At 42.5% G+C, this 8,145-nt stretch overlaps 1 protein-coding gene across 1 annotated transcript in view; it reads left to right on the top strand.

Annotated features, from left to right (window-relative positions):
* The window catches only part of LOC129856192 (patatin-like phospholipase domain-containing protein 2), a 45,508-nt gene extending 43,974 nt beyond the window's left edge, over positions 1-1,534 (top strand). The window contains exon 9 of the mRNA XM_055924313.1: positions 1-1,534. This exon is cut by the window's left edge and continues 1,825 nt beyond it. The gene's annotated coding sequence lies outside the window, so the exon portion shown is untranslated.
* Positions 1,535-8,145: the final 6,611 nt, after the last annotated feature.

The raw sequence follows: 8,145 nt of genomic DNA, 5'->3' as shown, positions 1-8,145 counted from the left end.
AAACCCACGTTCAGTACACTGAACCAAACCCACGTTCAGTACACTGAACCAAACCCACGTTCAGTACACTGAACCAAACCCACGTTCAGTACACTGAACCAAACCCACGTTCAGTACACTGAACCAAACCCACGTTCAGTACACTGAACCAAACCCACGTTCAGTAGACTGAACCAAACCCACGTTCAGTAGACTGAGTGCATATATTTAATTGTATGTGGCCACAGCGGGAATCAAACCCATGATGACATCGCTGACACCACACTGTTACCATTATTATCTGTATTATCTTAAAACTACACTGTTGGTTAGAAGGGCTTGTAAGTAAGCATTTCACTGTAAGGTTTACACCTGCTGTATTAGGCGCATGTGACACATAAACTTTGATTTCATTTATCGACTGAGCCACACAGGATCTCGAGGAGCTGTTGGTAGCTGTTAAAGCCCTCGTGGAATGTCTATTAGGACCACAGACTGTCGATGCCTAGGCACCTACAGGGACATTCAACGACCTTGCACCGATCTGCAGAATCTCGTCTGTTCACACAGCGCCTTAGAATGACATTTAACTTCTTTTCATTGAGTTGTTATCCGCCCTCAGACTCTGATAATAAGCCCGTCAGCTCATCGTTACACAGTGGCCTCACAGTACTTTGACATACAGTACCATTTAAAAGTTTGGACACGCCTAATCATTCAAGGGTTTTTCTTTATTTTATAATATTTTCTACATTGTAGAATAATAGTGAAGACATCAAAACTATGAAATAACACATATGGAATCATGTAGTAACCAAAAAAGGTTAAACAAATCAAAATATATTTTAGATTTTAGATTCTTCAAAGTAGCCAACCTTTGCCCATAGTGCGCTACGAAAGAAGTGGCCTTAATAGGGAATAGGGTGTCATTTGAGTGGCATACAACGGACTCTATTTTTAACATGTCCTAACGCAATTGTAAATCTTAGCGCACATGTATTTAGCCCTATCCCATCTTGGCTAAATATGTTGAACATGTATTTAGCCCTATCCCATCTTGGCTAAACATGTTGAACATGTATTTAGCCCTATCCCATCTTGGCTAAACATGTTGAACATGTATGCAGTCTGTTAGAGCCGATTTGGACATATTTGTTTAAAAGACTGAACATACTGAGCTCCATGTACATTTGTGTAAATATATTAAATATGAATGTATATGATGAAATAGGTAGGTACTTTTATGATTTATATTTACCTGATTGAGATATATTCATTTGTTGTTAGTGTAACTCAGTTTGCCCCCCCCCCCCCCCCCCCTCTTGCCCATTCATTGTACTGTGTTAATTGTGTTAGTATAAAGGCAGGAAGTTGGGCCTTCGGGGGGAGGAGTCCTTGCTAGACGCGGGAGCGGTATAGTTCTTTGACCATACAAACAGACATACAGACAGGTTATATTATGTATTTTCCATATCAAGTAATCTATGCTTTAAGTTGATTGGATAATAATTTCCTTGTTAGATATAAGAAGAATAAACATTTTTGTTGCACCATATCCCTGGATCTCATTGAATGTTTGGCCGTTTGGAAACGTTGAGTGTGGACTGTATGCGTACGAAACAACCCCTCTTCAGGCTTGAGCAGTGGCTATGGTAAAGAGGAAAGGAAGCCACTACACCTATAGAGACCAGACCTATAGAGACCAGACCTATAGAGACCTATAGAAACAACCCCTCTTCAGGCTTGGGCAGTGGCTATGGTAAAGAGGAAAGGAAGCCACTACACCTATAGAGACCAGACCTATAGAGACCAGACCTATAGAGACCTATAGAAACAACCCCTCTTCAGGCTTGGGCAGTGGCTATGGTAAAGAGGAAAGGAAGCCACTACACCTATAGAGACCAGACCTATAGAGACCAGACCTATAGAGACCTATAGAAACAACCCCTCTTCAGGCTTGGGCAGTGGCTACGGTAAAGAGGAAAGGAAGCCACTACACAGTCCACATTGTAAGAAGCCAAATTGCAATATGGCTTCAATATGGAAATACTGTATATTGTTAAACATAGCATTCATGTTGATATGGGTGCTAGGTTAAAAATGGGCATTATGTCTGCCATGTCTGAGCCATGGACATGGCAAAAGTTGTCAATAAGCAATATTATATTCCCTTTTGATTCATGTAAAAAGAGGGTGAATCATTTGAATCAAATTCTAATCAAAACCAAACCACTTGTTTTTAAAAGTCTTTCTCTAAAAACAGTCAGAGGCACCATACCCTGTGGGCGTATAATATTAAGCCAACGGAGACGGTGGAGGTTTTTACACACATCCAAACATTTTACACAAGCTGGATGAATATCCAATATGAAGACAATGTCCACTCACCATTTTACTGCTTCCCAATAGAATGTTTTAGAAAACGTCATGGATGGAACCATCTTACTGATCACATTCACACTTTTCCAGAAATAGCAGATTGCATTTCATGCGAACTCGACGTTCAAGTCTTGATTTTCATTTTATTTGATAAAAAAATAGATATCTGTTTTTTTTTAATGTTTTTTTTTTTAACATCAATAGTTTGAAATAGGTTGGAGTCAGACGCATGATATCATCAAATTCACAGGATAAAAAAGACAACGTGGTCGGCCTCTCGGGTGGCGCAGTGGTCTAGGACACTGCATCGCAGTGTTACAGCATCACTACAGCCTGGTGGTTCGATCCCGGCCGTGACCGGAAGTCCTATAGGGCGGCGCACAATTGGCCCCGCGTCATCCGGGTTAGGAGGGGATTTGACCGGGGTCAGCTTTACTTGGCTCATCGCGCTCTAGCGACTCCTCGTGGCGGGCTGGGCGCCTGCAGGCTGACTTCGGTCGTCAGTTGAACGGTGTTTCATCTGACACATTGGTGCAGCTGGCTTCCGGGTTATGCTGGGGTTTGGCGGAGTGTTAAGGAGTGCGGTTTGGCGGAGTGTTAAGGAGTGCGGTTTGGGGAGTTGCAGTGATGAGACAAGATCATAATCACGATAAATAGAAAATTCTATGAATAAACAATAATGACCCTAATAATGAACCAGCCTTAGCTGGGTATGGCCCATAGGCCGAGGGTAAGGGTAAGGGTAGCCCATAGGCCGAGGGTAAAGGTAGCCCATAGGCCGAGGGTAAAGGTAGCCAATAGGCCGTGGGTAAGGGTAGCCAATAGGCCGTGGGTAAGGGTAGCCAATAGGCCGTGGGTAAGGGTAGCCCATAGGGCGAGGGTAAGGGTAGCCAATAGGCCGTGGGTAAGGGTAGCCAATAGGCCGTGGGTAAGGGTAGCCAATGGGCCGTGGGTAAGGGTAGCCAATGGGCCGTGGGTAAGGGTAGCCAATGGGCCGTGGGTAATGGTAGCCAATAGGCCGTGGGTAAGGGTAGCCAATAGGCCAAGGGTAAGGGTAGCCAATAGGCCGTGGGTAAGGGTAGCCCATAGGCCGAGGGTAAAGGTAGCCAATAGGCCGTGGGTAAGGGTAGCCAATAGGCCGTGGGTAAGGGTAGCCAACAGGCCGTGGGCAAGGGTAGCCAATAGGCCGTGGGTAAGGGTAGCCAATAGGCCGTGGGTAAGGGTAGCCAATAGGCCGAGGGTAAGCTACCCTGATGGGAATATGGACATGAAGGTTTTATACGCATGTCGCATGACGTCGTGTCCAATGAGGGAGTTAAAATATTGTAGGTCTACAAAATACATACAGTTGAAGTCGGAAGTTTACATACACTTATGTTAGAGTCATTAAAACTCGTTTTTCAACCCCTCCACAAATGTCTTGTTAATAAACTATAGTTTTGGCAAGTCGGTTAGGACATCTACTTTATGCAGGACACAAGTCATTTTTCCAACAATTGTTTACAGACAGATTATTTCACTTATAATTCACTGTATCACAATTCCAGTGGGTCAAAAGTTTACAAGCTTTAGATGCTTCTGATAGGCTAATTTACATCATTTGAGTCAATTGGAGGTGTACCTGCGGATGTATTTCAAGGTCTACCTTCAAACTCAGTGCCTCTTTGCTTGACATCATGGGATATACCATGGGACCACGCAGCCGTCCTGCCGCTCAGGAAGGAGACGTGTTCTGAACGTACTTTGGTGTGAAAAGTTCAAATCAATCCCAGAATAACAGCAAAGGACCTTGTGAAGATGCTGGAGGAAACAGGTACAAAAGTATCTATAGCCACAGTAAAACGAGTCCTTATTCAACATAACCTGAAAGGCCGCTCAGCAAGGAAGAAGCCTCTGCTCCAAAACCGCCATAAAAAAAACAGACTAAGGTTTGCAACTGCACATGGGGACAAAGACCATACTTTTGGGAGAAATGTCCTCTGGTCTGATGAAACAAAAATAGAACTGTTTGGCCATAATAACCATCGTTATGTTTGGAGGAAAAAGGGGGAGGCTTGCAAGCCGAAGAACACCATCCCAACCATGAAGCACGGGGGTGGCAGCATCATGTTGTGGGGGTGCTTTGCTGCAGGAGAGACTGGTGCACTTCACAAAATAGATGGCATCATGAGGAAGAAAAATTATGTGGATATTTTGAAGCAACAGCTCAAGATATCATTCAGAAAGTTAAAGCTTGGTTGCAAATGGGTCTTCCAAATGGACAATGACCCCAAGCATACTTCCAAAGTTGTGGCAAAATGGCTTAAGGACAACAAAGTCAAGGTATTGGAGTGGCCATCACAAAGCCCTGACCTCAATTCTATAGAATATTTGTGGGCAGAACTGAAAAAGTGTGTGTGAGCAAGGAGGCCTACAAACCTGACTCAGTTTGACCAGCTCTGTCAGGAGGAATGGTCCAAAATTCACCCAACTTATTGTGGGAAGCTTGTGGAAGGCTACCCGAAACGCTTGACCGAAGTTAAACAATTTAAAAGCAATGCTACCAAATACTAATTGAGTGTATGTAAACTTCTGACCCACTGGGAATGTGATGAAAGAAATAAACGCTGAAATAAATCATTCTCTCTACTATTATTCTGACATTTCACATTCTTAAAATGAAGTGGTGATCCTAACTGACCTAAGACAGGGCATTTTTACTAGGATTAAATGTGAGGAATTGTGAAAAACTGAGTTTAAATGTATTTGGCTAAGGTGTATGTAAACTTCAGACTTCAGCTGTAGATAAGAACGGGATGCTGCCAAACTTAATAAAGTTTTGGTGATTTAAGATTTATTTCAAAGCAGTCTCACGAGCCAAACCTTTTATTGATAGGCTTGGCTGCTTGGCAAATGCATTGGGCAGGACAAAAAAATGCTTGGTTTTTAATAAAAATGAAAACAAATGGCATAAAACATGTGTTTATTAATAAGAGGGTTAGATGCACACAAAAAAACACATCTAATCTGTTGTTCCATGAGCATACTGTAAGGGCCCCACTAAGACCTGTTGTTCCATGAGCATACTGTAAGGGCCCCACTAAGACCTGTTGTTCCATGAGCATACTGTAGGGGCCCCACTAAGACCTGCTGTTCCATGAGCATACTGTAAGTGCCCCACTAAGACCTGTTGTTCCATGAGCATACTGTAAGGGCCCCGCTAAGACCTGCTGTTCCATGAGCATACTGTAAGGGCCCCGCTAAGACCTGCTGTTCCATGAGCATACTGTAAGGGCCCTGCTAAGACCTGCTGTTCCATGAGCATACTGTAAGGGCCCCACTAAGACCTGCTGTTCCATGAGCATACTATAAAGGCCCCACTAAGACCTGCTGTTCCATGAGCATACTGTAAGGGCCCCACTAAGACCTGCTGTTCCGTGAGCATACTGTAAGGGCCCCACTAAGACCTGTTGTTCCATGAGCATACTGTAAGGGCCCCACTAAGACCTGCTGTTCCATGAGCATACTGTAAGGGCCCCACTAAGACCTGTTGTTCCATGAGCATACTGTAAGGGCCCCACTAAGACCTGTTGTTCCATGAGCATACTGTAAGGGCCCCACTAAGACCTACTGTTCCATGAGCATACTGTAAGAGCCCCACTAAGACCTGTTGTTCCATGAGCATACTGTAAGGGCCCCACTAAGACCTGTTGTTCCATGAGCATACTGTAAGTGCCCCACTACGACCTGCTGTTCCATGAGCATACTGTAAGGGCCCCACTAAGACCTGTTGTTCCATGAGCATACTGTAAGGGCCCCACTAAGACCTGCTGTTCCATGAGCATACTGTAAGGGCCCCACTAAGACCTGTTGTTCCATGAGCATACTGTAAGAGCCCCACTAAGACCTGCTGTTCCATGAGCATACTGTAAGGGCCCCACTAAGACTTGCTGTTCCATGAGCATACTGTAAGGGCCCCACTAAGACTTGCTGTTCCATGAGCATACTGTAAGGGCCCCACTAAGACCTGCTTTTTGGTTGATCTTAAATCTCCTGATATGTGCTGCATGAAATGTTTGCGCTTGTTTTCAAGGACACACCTTAAAATATTGCCACCCCTCCCACCTCAGGACAAGCAAGCTGATATTAGACAGGTAAATTGCTGAACCTGGCGCATGGGGTGGAAAATGCCAGCGTGCCAGTTTTAACATGCTGAAATTGCCCACTAACGTACGTTTGGCACGAAAATAGAGCCCAATTAGTCAAGTCACGATGGCACCCTAGTCTGATTATAACCTAACAGAACTTTCTAAAAGGAAAAACCAACAGTATTTTATATTCCAATATGTTATATATAATATATATATAATATAATTTTAAGCTATAATCATACCGTTTGACAGGGCCATACGGGTGGTGCTCATCAGTGGGGAAATTGGATCTCCTATTTTGTTTCAGTTTATCAACACTTATGTACAACCAACTGTTTAAAACTTGTGTGTTCTGGTCGACTGTTTTCAGAATGTTTGTGTTCTGGTGGACTGTTTTCAGAATGTTTGTGGACTGTTTTTAGAATGTTTGTGTTCTGGTGGACTGTTTTCAGAATGTTTGTGTTCTGGTGGACTGTTTTCAGAATGTTTGTGTTCTGTTTATAGAATGTTTGTGTTCTGGTGGACTGTTTTTAGAATGTTTGTGTTCTGGTGGACTGTTTTTAGAATGTTTGTGTTCTGTTTATAGAATGTTTGTGTTCTGTTTATAGAATGTTTGTGTTCTGTTTATAGAATGTTTGTGTTCTGTTTATAGAATGTTTGTGTTCTGTTTATAGAATGTTTGTCTTCTGGTGGACTAGTGAAGAGGGAAGGAGAAGAAGGGAAGGAGAGCTCTGAATGACTGACAGGTTATGTGTGGGTGGTTTCTGACTGAGGAACGTAATGCCCAACTAATGTACTATTCATTCTGAAACCAATTGTACTGTTTCTGTTTCTGTGTTTTTCTATATATAGGTCAACTTGTTTTACCAATATTTATATGAGTAATATGCCAATACCTTGCTATTACAGTATTTAAAATGTACATGGACTCCTGATTCTGTCTTAACAACAATCAGCATGGCTCTGAAGGGGGAGGATATACAAGGAGATCCAATGGGAATACATTTCACATATCACCAGATAATACTGCACCCAACTGCAATATAATAAAGACTACATGAGTGAACACATGGGAGAAATACTGAAAATAGAAACATGTCTGTTATTAGCTAAGTACGAATATGTTAATTCACGTTCTTATTGCACACATTTGTCAATACTGCAGTATACTGTATATTTTAACAGCTGTAGTGTTATTCATCTCCAACACTGCTTGTTACTGTTGTTCCCCATCTGACTGTAGGAAATCACAGGAAAGGGCTAGATGTGAACGATATGTGTAATGTGGACTGTAATGTCTGTATTCTGTTTAGTGTATTGCTGGCAGCAGCTTCTCACCAAGGCACGTCCTGGTTATGTGCTAATGTACTGAATAAAGGTGAGGATTCTGATTCATGGTTCACGTACATATGCTTTCACTGCAGATAAAGTAAGTTATGAGCAGGGTTTAAAATACCTATAAATGTTTACAATGTTGACTAAATCTTAGAATTTCTAAGTGCTTTAATTAAGTGCCTCATATTTCAATAAAATGTTACTTCAGCTACAGGAGTGTCATACCCATAGGGGGAACCAGGGCATGTACCCCCAACAGATTTGTGCTGTTTTTTTGTTATTTTTCAGATGTTAAATTAATTTACTAAACTTCATTTGTTTT

This window comes from Salvelinus fontinalis, chromosome 5 (assembly GCF_029448725.1).
Source record: "Salvelinus fontinalis isolate EN_2023a chromosome 5, ASM2944872v1, whole genome shotgun sequence".
In the NCBI taxonomy this organism is placed as follows: Eukaryota; Metazoa; Chordata; class Actinopteri; order Salmoniformes; family Salmonidae; genus Salvelinus; species Salvelinus fontinalis.
This window is presented reverse-complemented; position numbering and strand designations above follow the sequence as displayed.